We start from the raw sequence: 16225 nt of genomic DNA, 5'->3' as shown, positions 1-16225 counted from the left end.
TCTCCACCTCCTGATTCCCAGGACTTCAGCAAACCCTCTTTCCTCTCCGTGCATCACCTGCCCATGCCTGCTGTCTGTGGCTGCTTTTGTGCTGCAGTGCTAGAGTACAGTGGTTATAACAGCAGCTGCATGGCCCATAAGGCTAACATCTGTACTATCTAGCCTTTTACAGAAAAATTGCTAGCCAAACTCAAATGTGGGTAAATATAACAGACAAGATATATTTGTTTACTCTTCTCCAAGAACTCTTGTGATACTCATTCAAGTCAATCTAGAAATACTTATTGAGCACCTACTATGTTTCAGGCACTGTCTTAGGCACTGGGGATAGAGCAGTAAATGAACTAGAACCCCACTCTTGTACAGCTCACCTTCTAATGGGAGAAGAGAGATGGTAAATAATGACCAAGTAATATAGTAAGTTAGGTGAGAAAGGCTAGAGAGAAAAATAAAGGGAAGAGGTAATCAGAAAGGCTCAAACGTGTTTTGCAACTTTATTTAAATAGAGTGGAGAAAAGTATTTGGGGAGAGGCAATGGAGGCAGACGTGTGTTTAAATGTTAGAAAAATACCTAGCAGGCCAGTGTAGATGGAGGAGCTGTTTCTCTCCATGGTCTCCACACCTGGGCATTCTGGCTCTGTGCAACGTTGGCTTCTCATTGAAGGCATATGCCTCGTGCCATAGAACAGAAACCCAACCTTCCACAGTGTCCCAGCTGGCAGTATAACTGAGCCTTCAACAAGCCAGTTCACTGTTCTGTCAAGGCAGCTGCCTCTGCATGAGGAGAGTATGTAGTGGATATTGAGAGCATGAGCCCATTTTTCAAACCTCCTTGGTCATAACATAGACCCATGGTCAGAGCAGGGTTACATTGGATACCATGGCCATAGATGAGCCATTCTCTAACTTCATGTTAATCCATTGTGAGAAGCTCTGCAAGCAGGGAGAGTGTTTACCAGAATATGTAGCTATCCCTGAGAGCAAAAAGAGCTGTTCTCTTTATGATGGGAGGAACCTACCATAATTAACTGCTATGAGGTGGCCAGATGTTGCCCTGGACAGTGGTGCCATATCATGGCTTAGTATTGGCTTCTGCTGTTGGCAGACTAGACACTCAGCACTAGATACAGACAGACTGGCCTTGGGGAGGTGAGACCCATGCTATTGCTCACACTTCCTTCCATGCCCTGCTGTTACAATCACTTTGAATACGGAACCACTGAGCAAGCACTGGCATGCCTGAAGAAAGAGGCATCCTGGCATTCACAAAGTAGATCCTCTTGCTTATCTGCTGTTAGACAGGCCCCACCATCATGGGTCCTCTCTGATGGGTATATACACAACACACAAATATTTTCACACTTTGTGCCACTGCAAGAGGTCCATACACAGTGCATCTTATTACCAATTTTTCAAATAATTCTTCTGAGTCTCCAACGAGCTGGACAATCCAGTAGCCACTGCCCACAAATCAATATGGATATCTCAGGCCATGAAATAAATAGCCAACTGTATCCATCAAAGTTCTGTCCACATGGAGGGTTTCCCTTCTGCATGGTCCTCTGTGGTCATGCTTGAGTGTAGCACAGTGGGCATCCACATCGGTCAGTGTGGCACCATTTGCGGATCCATCTGAGAACTAGACCTGCACTTTATTCTCCTCTGTGAACTGCTCATTGGGAATTCCCCAACAGGACACTCATACAGGTTGGGGGAAAGGTAGGGAAGTGTTAGGATAAGGTACTTGGTAGCTGGAGCCAGCCGGTCATACATATGACTGTGCCTCCTGGACCTGCAGGTGCCTGCTTTCCTGTATACTGCTTCCATGTTATGATGGGAAAGTTGCTGGATGTGTACGTCTGGTCTTGTGGTTCTTGATGGGAAATTCAGGTTGTGTAGTCACTCAGTGCCATGTGGTCATATTTTCAGTCTCAAAAACTAGGGCCACAAGCTGCTTTTCAAGGGGAGACTATTGGTTATCAGAGAAGGATACGGTTTTCCCAAACCCCTGGAGGTCTGTGCCATGGGGATCCTACTAAGAATTCCCTCCAGCCAAACCATACACAGTCCCTGTCTGCAGCACACCCTTCTAATACCATTTGGTCTGCCAGGTCCCAGCGCCCAAGTCGCAGAGCAGCTCCTCTTGAAGGCTGGAGGCCTTTCTTCGCACCTGGTCCCACTCAAAAATGGTAGCTTTACAAATTATCAAACAAATGGGTTAGAGCAGCTGTTCAAAAGTTGCATAGGTTGCCTTCAAATTTGAAAGAGGCCCACCAAGGATGGGGTGTGTTTTTTTCCTTTATGATGGGAGTGCAAGATACTGCAACTTGTGTCTCATTTTCAAAAGGCTGTCTTAACATGTGCCAGATGGTAAAGACCTACTAAATTTTGTAGGGTTTAACCCTCACCCTTTCGCACCTAAATATGTAAATATGGTATTTTTGATGCTTGTTTTTTTTCTGCTTACCAGATCTAATTGGCATAATGATGTTAATATACAGGATCAGCATGACATCCTCTGGGATATCAGGATCAAGGTCCCTCTTAACTATATTATGATGATGGGAGAGAGGACACAAATATAAATGTACACCATTGTTTCTGCTATGTATATGCAAATTGCATTTGACTTTCCATATTGATTAGAAAGGAGAAAGCATTTGATAGGTCAGTCGTTGACTACTAGCTATCAGGTGCTGTATTGTTTCCACTAAAGATACTGCATCTGAACTGCTGCTGAGATCGGCATCGCGACCTGATTAAGATCACAATAAATGACTGCTGTTCTGTATGATCCATCTGACTTATACCAGCTAAGAAAGGTGAGTTCAATGGGGAGTTTGGAGAAATCGCTGCCCCTATATCATCAGTCTCTGTTGTCAGCATTAGTCCCTGCAGCTGTCTTAGGGATGTGGTATTACATTTGGGTTCCTGACTGGGTAGAGGGGAGGGAGGGGTGGGAGGGCAGTTCCAGGGGATTCCACGTGATGCTTCCTACCGTAACAGCTGTCACTCCATGTGGGGGTCCATTGTTAGACTAACTTAGGCCAAGACTCTCCCCTATCTGCTGATCTCCACAAGTTATCCAATGCTTCTGTGGATTATTAGATATTACCTCTGAAATTACACTGACCCTCAGCAACACAAAATGCCACCAGGTTAAACAATTCAGAAGAATTACCTGTGGAGATCAGCAGACAGGGGATCTAATAATCCACAGAAGCATTGAATATTTTCTTTGCTCAAGTGTATAGTCACTCAGCAAATCTTTCTGGGGAAATACTTCTTAAGATGAATCCCTAGACCAGAAAGATTAGCAACACTTGGGAACTCATTAAAAATGCAAATCTAGCCCTGGCCAGTGTGGCCCAGTTGGTTGGAGATCATCCTGAAACTGAAAGGTTGTGGGTTCGATTCCTGGTCAGAGCACATACCTAGGTTGTGGGCTCAGTCTCCTGTCTGGCAGGGGCAGGATCCCTGGTCTGGATGCGTAGGATCCCCAGTCTAAGTGTGGGAGGCAACCAATGAATGCTTCTCTCTCACATCAATGTTTCTCTTTCTCTCCCTTCCTCTCTTTCTAAAAGCAATGAAAAAAATGTCCTTGGGTGAGGATAAAAAATGCAAATTTATAGGTATTACTCCAGTTATATTAAACCAGGATCCTGGGAATAGGTCCCAAGAATTAATGTTTTAGTGAGAATCTCAGCACATTACAAGGTTGAGAAGCACTGTCTCAGATCAGTGGTTCTTAACCAGGAGTGAATTTGCCCCTCAGGGTTGCCAAACAGACAACGGGGTACCCAGTTAAATTTTAATTTCAGATAAACAACAAATAATGTTTAGTATGAGTATGCCCCCATGCAGTCATTTGAATCTGAAACTCAAGTTTATCTGTATTTTTATTGTATTTAATTCTGGTAACCTGCCTCCCCACGGAGGACTGGGCAATGGCTGGCAAGCACTTTGGCTGTCACAGCTGGGGAAAGGGATGTGTGTGAGCGCTACTGACATCTAGTGGGCAGAGACCAGATACGCTGCTAAACATCTGGCAATGTTCAGGACACTCCCACATCAAAGAAGCACCCAGTCCAAAGTGTAAGCAGGGCCATGGTTAAGAAACATGGGCTTGAAGGAGGATTTATGGTACACACCTATGGCTCTATTGCAAGATCTTTTCTTGAAAATACTCAGATTTCCCCTCAGAGGGGCTCTTAGTCTCTAAACTGACTCAGGTCTGAATGTTGGGTACAAGGCACACTTTGGCAATTTCAGTTAGGTTCTGCCTAGCAGACAGATTTTTTTCACCTACAGATGTTGGGCAGCATCTTAGTAAGCTGCCAATTTATGATTCCTTGGGGCACCATTATCAATTAGTCATTGGCACAAAGCACAGCAGGTCAAAACACCGATTCTGTGCTCCATCCCTCTGGCCCCCTTTGGCAGTTGCACTAGACCTGGCCTTTACCACGCAGAATGCCATTATTCCCACTGAGGTTAGGGCATACATCTTCACTGCAGCCTCACTCACCAGGATCTCTGACCTACAGAGCTCTTCAAGGATGCTGGTGCTTGCCTCACAAATGTATTTCTAGTGTCTTGGTGACCTCCCTGGAGAGGTCTGGTTAAGAGGTAGCTAAGTAGGTTGTTTGTAAGGGTCTATTTCTGTTTCTCCAAAACTTTTTTTTTTTACTACAGTATGCTAGGCAATTGCTGGCATTTCAACTTTATTAACACGACACTATCATTGAGTGCTGGCTTTGTCAGCTAATCTTTTCAAGCTGTTAGCACTATCCTCAGTGTTCCAACCAATGCATTATACTCCAAAACCTGGGGGTATTTACCCAAGTCAATGTGTTCAGTTGAGATTTTTTTTCTTGTTTCTTGAGGTTGGCCTCTGTATTTCTGTGGTGTCAGTTGTCACTTCAACCTTTTCATTTCTGATTTTATTTATTTGGGTCCTCTCTCTTTTTTTCTTGAGTCTGGTTAGAGGTTTATTAATTTTGTTTATCTTTTCAAAGTACCAGCTCTTGGTTTCATTGATCTTTTGTATTTTGTTTATTTCTGCTCTGATCTTTTTTTTTCTTCCTTCTACTCACTTTAGGCTTTGTTTGTTGTTCTTTTTCTAGTTCCTTTAGGCACATAGTTAGATTGATTATTTGAGATTTTCCCATGAATTTTCATGGGAAAAATTCATTTTCATGAATTTGGCTTGATTATTATATTGGCTTGATATTTGGCCAATGGAGTTTATCTCCATTGGCTTGACACCCTTAGAATCTACACTCTCGGCTCCTCCCCAGGCTTCCACAGACACTGGCGGGCAGCCCCCAGTTCTTCCCAGTAATCTGTGCTTGGCTGGTAGGCCTCCTTCCCGGCACCATCAGCTGTGTCACCAGGATCTCTGCTTTAGCTGGGTGGTGGTTCCCTCTTCTAAAGCTGTGGGGGTCCCCACTCTGGCAAAGCTGCATGGCTTTCCTTTCTATTGCCACAGCCACATGATTCTCTGCCATGCCACAGCTGAGTGGTCCTCTCTCTGCACTGTCACAGATGTGTGGTCCTCTCTGCACAAAGGCTGCGTGAGTCTCCATTCTGGCAAAGCCACGTGGTTCTCCCCTGCACTGGCTGCCGCATCTCGGTTTAAATCCCTGCACCAATCTTCCTCTGCAGCCCCATTTCCGACTCCTCCCACAATTGGCTACACTTGCCAGCATTCTCATATCCTTCCAGCTTTACTGGGTTGCCATGATGAGCCTGGGCAGGTGTGGCCCCAAGTCATGGAACCAATCATCTCTGAGCTCCCATGCAGGCGCTGTAACTTAGGGGACCTGCCCCTCAGTTACATCTTGGTGGGGAAATTACTTCCATTTCCCTGGCTCAGAGCATGGCCACAGCTATTTAACATATCTATGCAACCAGTTAAAGGTTATAGATATGTTAAATGACCACACCAGAGGTTAGCTGCAAAGCTGTTGCTATGCAAAACAGCTCTCATTGGCCCTGCTCCATGTGACCCTTCCCCCAACCCAGACCTGTGCGGGGGAGGGTGAGGACATCCTAATATTTCCTGAACACCTTGAGTTCTGGACCCCATTCCAAATCCCTATTTGGGTACCCCCCTCTTGGCTGCACCCTGTTACAATACTATCTATATATCTGATGATGTAGAAGAGAAAGGGGAAAGTTGTTCTCACTGAATGAGGAAAGAGGAGATGGGATTTACTGAAGAGAGAAGACATTGCCTTTGGCCTTAGACTGGAGCATGGACAACAATAATAGGAGGGAAGGAAGGCTGTGCTTGTAGGTGAGCACATATATTGCAGGGAACCTAGAAGTCTCTTCCACTTGCTTGAATTTTCTTAGTCAAATAGGGAATAAGGTTATCAGCTGAGAATGACTATGGGAGAGAGTACTGAGGAGAAAGAAATCATGACATACTAAAAGAGGAAAGTAGAAAAGGGAATGGGATAGAGAAATAGGGTAAGAGTTGTTGGGCACCATTGAGAAGTCCCAGCATTAACATTCTTGATCATGAAGTTTAAAATCAGACAAATCATTATTCTTATGTGTTTTTCTCTACCCACATTCAGCTGCAGAGGTGTAGGCCTAGAGTGGGGGAGATTATAGCTAGAGTTTGAAGTTTTGCCAAGCAAGTGTCAATGCAAAAGGTGAGTGAGGGAGTTAAGGTTGTTTGTCAGGGTGCTACTATAATGAATGATGATGAAATTTCAGCTGGTATGGAGACTGAAGAGAACAGTGAAGGATAAGGCATAGTAAAATACTAGTAAAATTAATGGATGGTGGGTCCTGTGGGGGCCAAAAGTTTAATGGAGTTGGGTTATTAGAAGGACCTAGGCAGAAAGATGAGATCGGGTAGTCAGGGAGTGAGATACACAACAAACATAAAATTGATAATGAGAATGTCTGTGTTATGGCCTGGGAGTGCACAGCAGAGGCAGGGTGGGAAACAAAGCATTAGAGAAGTTCAGGGTAGTCAGAGGCCAGAGTACTGGGAAAATCACCTATGTGTCTATTGAATGCACCAAGAAGTTAGAAGCAGCGTTAGAGAGCGTGACAGTGTACCAGATGGGGGAAGAGGGTCCTGGAGTCCAAAGTTAGCAACAACCGTCACGGACATCCAGTGATTAGTCTGAAGACATGAAATTCAAAGCTGAGATCTTTTGGGAGGAAGTGGGTAGGTGATCCACTTTGGGATGTTCATATTTTCGTGGTGGTTTCTCCTCTCAGAATAGCATATCAGAATGTGAAATCCACCAATGTAACCTCAAAAACATGTTTTTTTTTTCATGTAAAGACTTTTCATGCTTTAATCAAAAGAGGGCGCCAGAGCCTAGCCAAAGATTATTTGTGTTTTCCTCTAAGGCTAGGGCAACCATGTTTACTTTTAAAATTTATTTATTTATTTTATTATATTTTTATTGATTATGCATTACAGTTGTCATGATTTTCTTCCTTTGTGCCCCCTCCACCCAGCACCCCCCACTCCCACAGGCAATCCCCATGCCATTGTTCATGCCCATGGGTCATGCCTGTAAGTTCTTTGGCTACTCCATTTCCTATATGTAACTTTACATTTTGCCATATGTAATGCACACTTTTTTGCCCACATTTTTTAGGGAAAAATAAGGATGCACATTATATATGGGTAGTACTGATTCTGTATCTATATAAATGTTTTTCATTATTTTATTTATGCTTCTGTGTTAAAAGTGTGGCTCTAGAAAGCAATAATGATATCCATATGCAATATAATACCCTAGAATATGATCATTGGTTTTGTTTCTAAATATAAATAAGTAGAAATTTGAATTAAAAAATTAAAATGAAAGATTTTCTTTCCTGAAAGTATGAGGCAAAAACATGGGTGTGTTCTATACACAGGAGCACATTATGCATGGCAAAATACGGTACCTATTTATACTTCTTAATCCCTCACATCTTCATGCATTCCCCCATGCCCCCCTCCAATCTGGCAACCATCAAAACACTCTCTATATCCATGACTCTGTCTCTGTTCTCGCTTAGTTTGTTTTTTTCTTTTAGATTCAATTGTTGATGGATTTGTATATTTTGCAATTTAATTGTTCATAGTTTTGATCTTGTTTTCTTAAATAAGTCCCTTTAACATTTCATATAATCATGGTTTGGGATGATGAGCTCCTTTAGTTTTTTCTTGTCTGGGAAGCTCTTTATCTGCCCTTCTATTCTAAATGATATCTTTGCTGAGTAGAATAATCTTGGCTTTAGGTCCCCACTTTTCATGACTTTGAATATTCCTTGTCAATCCCTTCTAGCCTGCAAAGTTTCTTTTGAGAAATCAGCTGACAGTCTTATGGGAACTCCCCTGTAGGTAACTAACCTCTTTTTGCTTGCTGCTTTTAAGATTCTCTCTTTATCTTTAATTTTTGGCATTTTACTTATGATGTGTCTTGGAGTGGGCCTTTTTGCATTTATCTTGTTTGGGAATCTCTGTGCTTCCTGGACTTGCATGTCTATTACTTTCACCATATTATGGAAGTTTTCTTTCATTATTTTTTCAAATAGACTTACTATTTCTTGCTCTTTCTCTTCTCCTTCTGACACCCCTTTGATGTGACTGTTGGACCTCTTGAAGTTGTCCCAGAGGCTGCTTATACTAGCCTCATTTTTTAAAATTCTTTTTTCTTATTGTTCTGATCAGTTAGTTTTTGGTTCTTTATGTTCCACATCATTGATTTGTTCCTCAGCTTCATCCACTCTACTGTTGTTTCCCTATGAATTGTTTTTTATTTCAATTAGTGTATCCTTCATTTCTGACTGGATCTTTTTTATGCTATTGAGGTCCTCACTAAGTTCCTTGAGTATCCTTATAACCAGTGTTTTGAACTTTGCATCTGATAGATTGCTCATCTCTATTTCATTTAGCTCGTTTTCTGGAATTTGGATCTGTTCTTTTATTTGGGCCATGTGTCTTTATTTCCTTGTTTTGGCAGCCTCCCTGTGTCTGTTTCTATGTACTAGGTAGAGCTGCTAAGACTCTGTGTCTTGGTAGTGTGGCCTAATGTAGTAGGCATCCTGTAGGATTCAGTGGCACAGCCTCCCCTATCACCAAGGTGGGTACTCAAGGTGCGCCCTTTGTGTAGGCTCAGTACACCTTCCTCTTGTAGTTAAGCCTTGGTTGCTGTTGGCAGATAGCGAGAGGGACTTGCCCAGGCCAGTCAGCTGCAAGGACTGGCTGTGACCACTGAACACCAACCTCTACCCCCTGTGGAGGATCAACTGTGCAGGGGCAAGGTGGTGGTGCTCCGATGTGGTCTGTAGTTGTCCATTGGGTGGACTGGCCATGTGGTTTCCTGGGTGATGCAGCCCAGGGTCAGCCCCTACCTCTGTTTTGTCCGGAGCCACCCTGCCTGAGCTATAAAGCAATCTGAAATGGTTGCTACTTGTTCTGGGCTTGGAGATTCCCAGTGAAGCCAAGCTGTGAATCTAAGCTGGTTGCTGCTAGTGCCAGGCCTGGGGCTCACTGAGGTTGGCTATTGCTTGTTTGTGAGGATTTAGGAAGTTTGAAGCATGAGCCACTCACATGGAAAAGCAGCTTGGGTAGGCCCAAAGGTTGGGTAGGGCAGAGTCTCTGGAGATCTCCAAAGGGGGTCAAACTGTTAGGCAGGTTGATGGAGTCTCAGATATGGCACCAGGTTGTTGGCTCTGTGGGGTGAGGCTTTAGAAAAGGGACAATAGCCTCCATTTATCTTGATGCCAGACACTTCAGTTTTTCCCTGTATACCACTGATGCTTTACAAGTTTCTACCCCAGTACTGGAGCTCAGAGGGAGTGAGTTTGAGTAGGTGAGTCCATGTATGGATTCTTTAAGAGGACTGCTTGGGGTTTCAACTTTTCTTCCACGTGTTCACTCTGCACTGGTTTTTGCAGTCAGCAGTTGTGGGGGCTTATCTTCCTGGCACTGGAACCATGAGCTGGAAGCCTAGTTGGGACACCTCATTCTCTAGATATCCTTCCTGAATTTTTATCTACCACACGTTGGTGAGGGATCAGCTCATTCTGCATCTGTGCCCCTCCTATCAGTCTGGATGGATGTAGTTTCTTTAATTCCATAGTTGTCAGACTTTCATTCAACTCAATTTCTGATGCTTCTGAGTGATGGTTGTTCTATATTTTAGTTGTAATTTTGATGTGGTTGTATAAAGAACTGAGCCATGCCTGCCTACACTGCCATCTTGACTGGAAGTCCCACCATATTTATTTTTTAAAGATTTTATTTATTTATTTTTAGAGAGAGGGAAAGGGAGGGAAAAAGAGGGAGAGAAACATCAGTTGCCTCTTGTACAAGCCCTGATGAGGGACCCACAACCCACAACCCAGGCATAGGCCCAGATCTGGATTGAACTCATGACCTTTTGCTTTGCAGGATGAAGCCTGATCAACTGAGCACAGTGGGCAGGGGCCATATTTACTTTTTAAAGTGGAAGGGGACACACTTAATAATTACTTTGGGCAATATATTTAAACTGGGACTTTCCCATGCAGATTGGGACATGTGCTCACACTGTGCCCTACACAGTGTGAGCACAGTCAATTTAGTCATGAGCTAGCTGTACGCTGACAGCTCTAATTCCCAAAAATCACTATAAACACTTTTGACATACAAATTAGGAAGAGAACAATGACCAAACCTGATTGTATCTTAAAGAGAATATCAGGAAAGACTTTCTTCTCCAACCTACCTCCCTAATTACATTTATTGCCTATCCCATTCACTTCCCCACCTCAATGCAATCGTAGTTTGACAATATCAGCTTGTGAGAGAATTGATTTATTCCCCAAATTATCTTGGTCATTTGAAAGTATTCTGAAGTGTTCCCTAAATTCTATTAATTCTCTGTTTTTAAAAAAAGTTTTACATTTATTTTCAGAAAGAGGAGAAGGGAGGGAGAAAGAGAGGGTGAGAACATCATTTGGTTGCTTCTTGTTTGTTCCCAGTGGGGACCCAGCCCATAGCCCAGGCATGTTCCCCAACAGGGAATTTAACCGGTGACCTTTCGGTTTGTAGGCTGGCGCTCAATCCACTGAGCCACACCAGCCAGGGCTCCATTAATTCTTTATTGTATATCTTTTATATAATATAATATAATATAATATAATATAATATTATATTATATATTATATTATATTATATTTATTATATGGTAATTATTTCTTCTTTTGGACATCACTTACATGCTGAGGATGCTGAAAAACAGATGTTGGATATGGCTCTTAAGTGCTCTGTCACATTCTCTTTCTTAATAAACCAAACTGTTCTCTCTTCTTAAACTCAAATCAATTCTTGCTGATGCTATTCTTTTTAAAAATGTATTTATTTATCTCTAACTATTGGTAGCACACTTTTCTTCAAAAACTTTTTTATTAATGTGTAGTTGGCACACAATATTGTATTAGTTTCGGGTAGCACACTCTTAATCTTATGGGATTATTTCCACCATTCCTTTTGCTTTGAAGCTGCATCCTAAATCACTGAAGTGACTCTAAAAACTAAGTGGGAAGTTAAAGCTGCTGGGGAGAGCATTTCATAATCAGTTACAAATGGGTTTTCAATTTGTTTTTGTCCCCTTAACTAACACAAAAATGTTGGATTACTTACATTCTTATACTTAATCATATCTAATGAGATCAAGCGATATTTATTTACCAATTCATACGTGATTTGCAATGTTTTAAACTTGTCTGGCACACCCATAAAGAAATTCTCTTGTGGAGGGTGTTTAGGTTTTTAAAAACAACATGTCTTTTTAAAGATGTGTATAAAGAAGGGCCCACCAGTTAGGCACAAAACATAAGAAAACTTTTCAGTCCTATTAAAACTGGGTCAAAATTCATTGACAGCTGTGGAAAATAGTGAATACCAAAAGAGATTTTTGTTTGCACGTTTGTTTTGTTGTTAGGTTATCTTTTGGCAAGAAAAAACTCAATATGTTGCTAATACCATATTTTCTTGAATCTAAAATTCATTATTATTTTACTATTATTTTCTATGCCAGCACAATCCCTGCTAATTAAACCAAAAAATGCTTTCCTTTCATTTAGAATTTTTATTTTCTACTTACTGAAAGAGCTCTAGAACTCTAAGAGCTTTGTTAGAGATATGTTACTTGATGCATTCCTAAAGAGAAAAATAAAATTAATTGCTTAAGTTATTCCTAAAACTCCTTCTTCTCCATATACTTCCTCTTCTGAATAACTTTGACTCAGTCACAGATGTCTTCAGTCTTTCACATAATAGTGACCTCTGCATCTTCAAGAGTACTGGGATACAGCACCTGCTTAAAATAATCTCTAAAGGAACTAAAAGCCACTGTTGCCAGGCTCTTAAACTGCTTTACAGAGCCGGCCCACACCACACACTCAGGAACATCACTAAATGTGTCCAATCACCTCCTTCTAGGAATTATGTAGTTCCAAGAGGTGAAGCATAGTCCACTATTGTTTCAGTGATTTTCATTCTCTCTCCTAATGCCCATTCTGTGAAGTTTTGATGCTGATGCTTTTTATGCTCAGGCCTAGTAAAGTTACAAGGTTGAAAGAGAAGCAAAAATGAGTAAATAATGAACACATTGTTTATTAAAATATCTACATATTGAAAATAATTGTCATTAAATCCAGATTATCTAGTTATTAAACATAAATGAATTAGATTTTTAATATATCTAAGATAATAATTTTTTAATAATAATTGATATAGAAAATTCTTTCAGATAATAAGTAGATAGCAAACACTGTATTTTAAAGCCCCTCAAAACAATAAAATTATCTTGTCTAAGGAAAAAAGGCTAGTAGACTATTTGAATAGATTTACATTTTAAAGAAATTGGATCAATAACTAATAAATTTTCAAAACAGTAAACACCATGTCCAGAACTCCACTGGGAAATTCCACCTAACATTTAAGGGAAAAGTATACTATTTCTCTATGATCTCTTTTAGAAAACGAAAGGCAAGGAAATATACTTCCTAACTCCTAACTCATTCTTCGAGACAAGCATTATCCTAACACCAAAACCATTACAAAGACACTACAAGGAAACTATAGACCAATACCTTTCATGACATAGAGACATATATTCTCAACAAAATATTAGCAAATTAAATATAAAAATGCACAAAAAGAATTACATGCATTTGGGATTGTACCCCAAAAATTATATACCAAGTGGGATTTATCTAGGCATCCAAGGCAGGTTCAACATTTGAAATAAATTAAGGTAATTTATTACATCAACAAGCTAAAGAAGAAAAATCATATACTGCTACCAATAAATGCACCAAAAGCATTTGACAAAATTTAACACTTATTCACGATTAAAACCTCTCCTCAAACTAGGAATAGAGGAGAACATCCTCAGTTTAATGAAATTTAATGAAGAACATTTACGAAGAGCCTACAGCTAACATTGTAGTTAATGGTAAGAAATTAGAAGTTTTCCCATGAAGATAAGGAAGAAAGCACGGATGTCCCTCCTCACCACTTCTTTTCAACATTGTGCTGGTGACTGACACTACCTGAGTTCAAGACTTACTATAAAGCTACAATAATCAAGCAAGTGTGGTATCAGCAAAAGAACAGGCAAATAGATTGTGGAACAGAAGAGAGAGAACTCAGAAAATATCCACCTAAATATAGTCAACTGGTCTTTGACAAAGGAGCAAAAGCAAAATGGAGCAAAGATGGTCTTTAACAATTGGTACTGGAACAAATGGACACTCACATACAAAAAGTGAATCTGTACACCCTTCATACCCTTCAGACTTCATAACCTTCACAAAAATTAACTCAATGTGTATCATAGACCTAAATAGATAGTACGAAACTATCACACCCCTTGAAGATAATGTAGGAGGAAACATAGATGACCTTGGGTATAGGTCACCTATACCTAATGACTTTTTAGATACATCATCAAAGGTATCACCCACCAAAAAAATAACTGTTAAGCTGAGCCTTGTTAAAATGAAAATATTTGATCTGTGAAACACACCGTTATGGGAATAGGAGACAAAATACAGACTGGGAGAAAATATTTGCAAAGGGTATCTGATAACAGACAGTTAACCAAAATATACTAAGAACACTTAAAACTCGTCAATAAGAGAACAGCCTGATTAAAAAATGGGCAAGAGACCTGAACAGACCCTCATCAAAGAAGATATATTAATACATATAATAATACATATAATAAATAAGCATTTCATATGTCATCATGGAATTACAAATTAAAACAATGGACACCATTATACAGCTATTAGAAAGACCTTAATCCAGAACACTGACAACATCAAACACTGGTCAGGATACAGAGTCTCTTTCATTCCTGGAGGAAAGCAAATTGGAACAGCCACTTTGGAAGACAGTTTGGCAGTTTCTTTTCTTTCTTTAAAAAATTTGTATTTATTCGTTTTTAGAGAGAGGGGAAGGGAGGGAGAAAGAGAGAGAAACATCAATGTGTGGTTGCCTTTTGAGTGCCCCCTACTGGGGACCTGGCCCACAACCCAGGCACATGCCATGACTAGGAATCAAACCAGCAACCCGTTGGTTCACAGGCCAACACTCAATCTGCAGAGCCACACCAGCTAGGGCAGTTTCTTACAAAATGAAACATACTCTTACACAGATTCATCAATCACATTCTTTGATATTTACCTAAATAAGGTGAAAACTTGTCCTCACAAACACCTCAACATAGATGTTTGAAGCAGCTTTATTCATAATTGCCCTAATGGAAGCAACTAAGATATCCTCCAGTAGGTGAATGGATTAACTACGGTACATCCAGATAATGGCACATTGTTCAGTGCTAAAAAGAAATGAGCTTTCAAATGATGAAAGCCATGGAAGAAATTTAAATGCAAATCATTAAATGAAAAAGTCAATCTGGAAAGCCTACATACTGCATGATTCCAGCTATATGACATTGACGAAAAGACAAACTATGCAGACAGTAAAATGATTGGTGGTTGCCATTGGATTTTTTAGAGCAGGAAAAACATTTTGTATGATATTACAATGATGGATAACATGTCATTATACATTTGTCAAAATCCATAGACTGCACACTAAGAGTGAATACTAATATAACCTACAAACTTTGAATGACCGTGATGGTTGATGGAGGCTCATCAGTTGATCAATGAGTCACCACTCTGGTGGGTTGTGTTGGTGGTAGAGGAGCATGTGTTTTCTGGGGAGAGTAGAGGATATATGAGAAATCTCTACACCTTCTACTCAGTTTTTGTTGAGAACATAAAACTACTCTAAAAAAATAGGGGGAAAATGACTTTGAAAGTTGTGACCACATAGATAAAACCATAAGCAATGAATATCTGATACTCAATATGATATCATTTCTGTATCTAAAAAATTGTGGTCCTACAAGATAGCAGGAATATGAAAGAATAAAGACTCCATTATATTCAAAAGGCTTTCACATGACGATTACACTAAGTTCTCCTCTCATTATTAAAAAACAAAGCAGTACCTATCAATGCTTAATCTAGAATAAATGGCAGAGGTCAGTTGGCACTCAGAAGAATTAGCTAATGTGTAACATAAATGCCAGAATATCACAACAACTCATTTTGGAGATACCTATCCATCACAAATCAGGGTCAGGGCAAGAAATCACTTCCTGCAAAAATCTCCAGTTTCCAGATCATGCTACGTCAAATGTTAGGATATCTGCCAACAGTGCTAGTGTGACATTTAGTTTCTTTTGCATTAAAGCATCTTTCTATTCTAGGAAGAGTTGAGATTAATCACAGAAATGTTTAAGATAAATTCATGTTAACATTTTTATATTAAAGAATTTCCTCCTCTTTGTTATTTGATCTATTTATATTATTGAATAGAATTTGGCCTATTCATATATAAGACCACTTTTACCTGTCCAATTGCAAATGTGTAATTAAATAAATGATTTACGTTTTTTATTTAAAGTTGAAGTCTTACTAAGTTTGTAGAAAATTATGGCACATTTAAAAGAACTAAGGTTGAGCATATTTATGATTTTAATTATTTGCTTTATATGGGTCATTCAAGCACTTGGTAAACTTTCGTTTGTTAAATTAGAAAATGGGAGTACCTTAGTGTGCAGAAAAGAGTTAACACAGCAAGTCAGAGACTGCTATCCTTAGAAAGACCTGCTCCCGAGGTTGGTCC

General features: G+C 40.2%; 1 protein-coding gene and 1 pseudogene across 2 annotated transcripts in view; one reads left to right on the top strand and one right to left on the bottom strand.

The window, feature by feature from the left end:
* LOC123806799 (broad substrate specificity ATP-binding cassette transporter ABCG2) overlaps positions 1 to 16225 on the top strand; it is a 123976-nt gene that overhangs the window by 7204 nt on the left and 100547 nt on the right. The window contains exon 2 of one of the 2 annotated variants that reach the window (XM_045820141.1): positions 2717 to 2822. The exons of the other annotated variant lie outside the window; for it this stretch is intronic. The gene's annotated coding sequence lies outside the window, so the exon portion shown is untranslated. The remainder of the gene's footprint in view (positions 1 to 2716; positions 2823 to 16225) is intronic. 2 annotated transcript variants of the gene reach the window in all.
* The window catches only part of LOC123806732, an 87931-nt pseudogene that overhangs the window by 23854 nt on the left and 47852 nt on the right, over positions 1 to 16225 (bottom strand).

This window comes from Phyllostomus hastatus, unplaced genomic scaffold (assembly GCF_019186645.2).
Source record: "Phyllostomus hastatus isolate PE091 unplaced genomic scaffold, TTU_PhHast_1.1 phas_scaffold_39, whole genome shotgun sequence".
Taxonomy (NCBI): Eukaryota; Metazoa; Chordata; class Mammalia; order Chiroptera; family Phyllostomidae; genus Phyllostomus; species Phyllostomus hastatus.
This window is presented reverse-complemented; position numbering and strand designations above follow the sequence as displayed.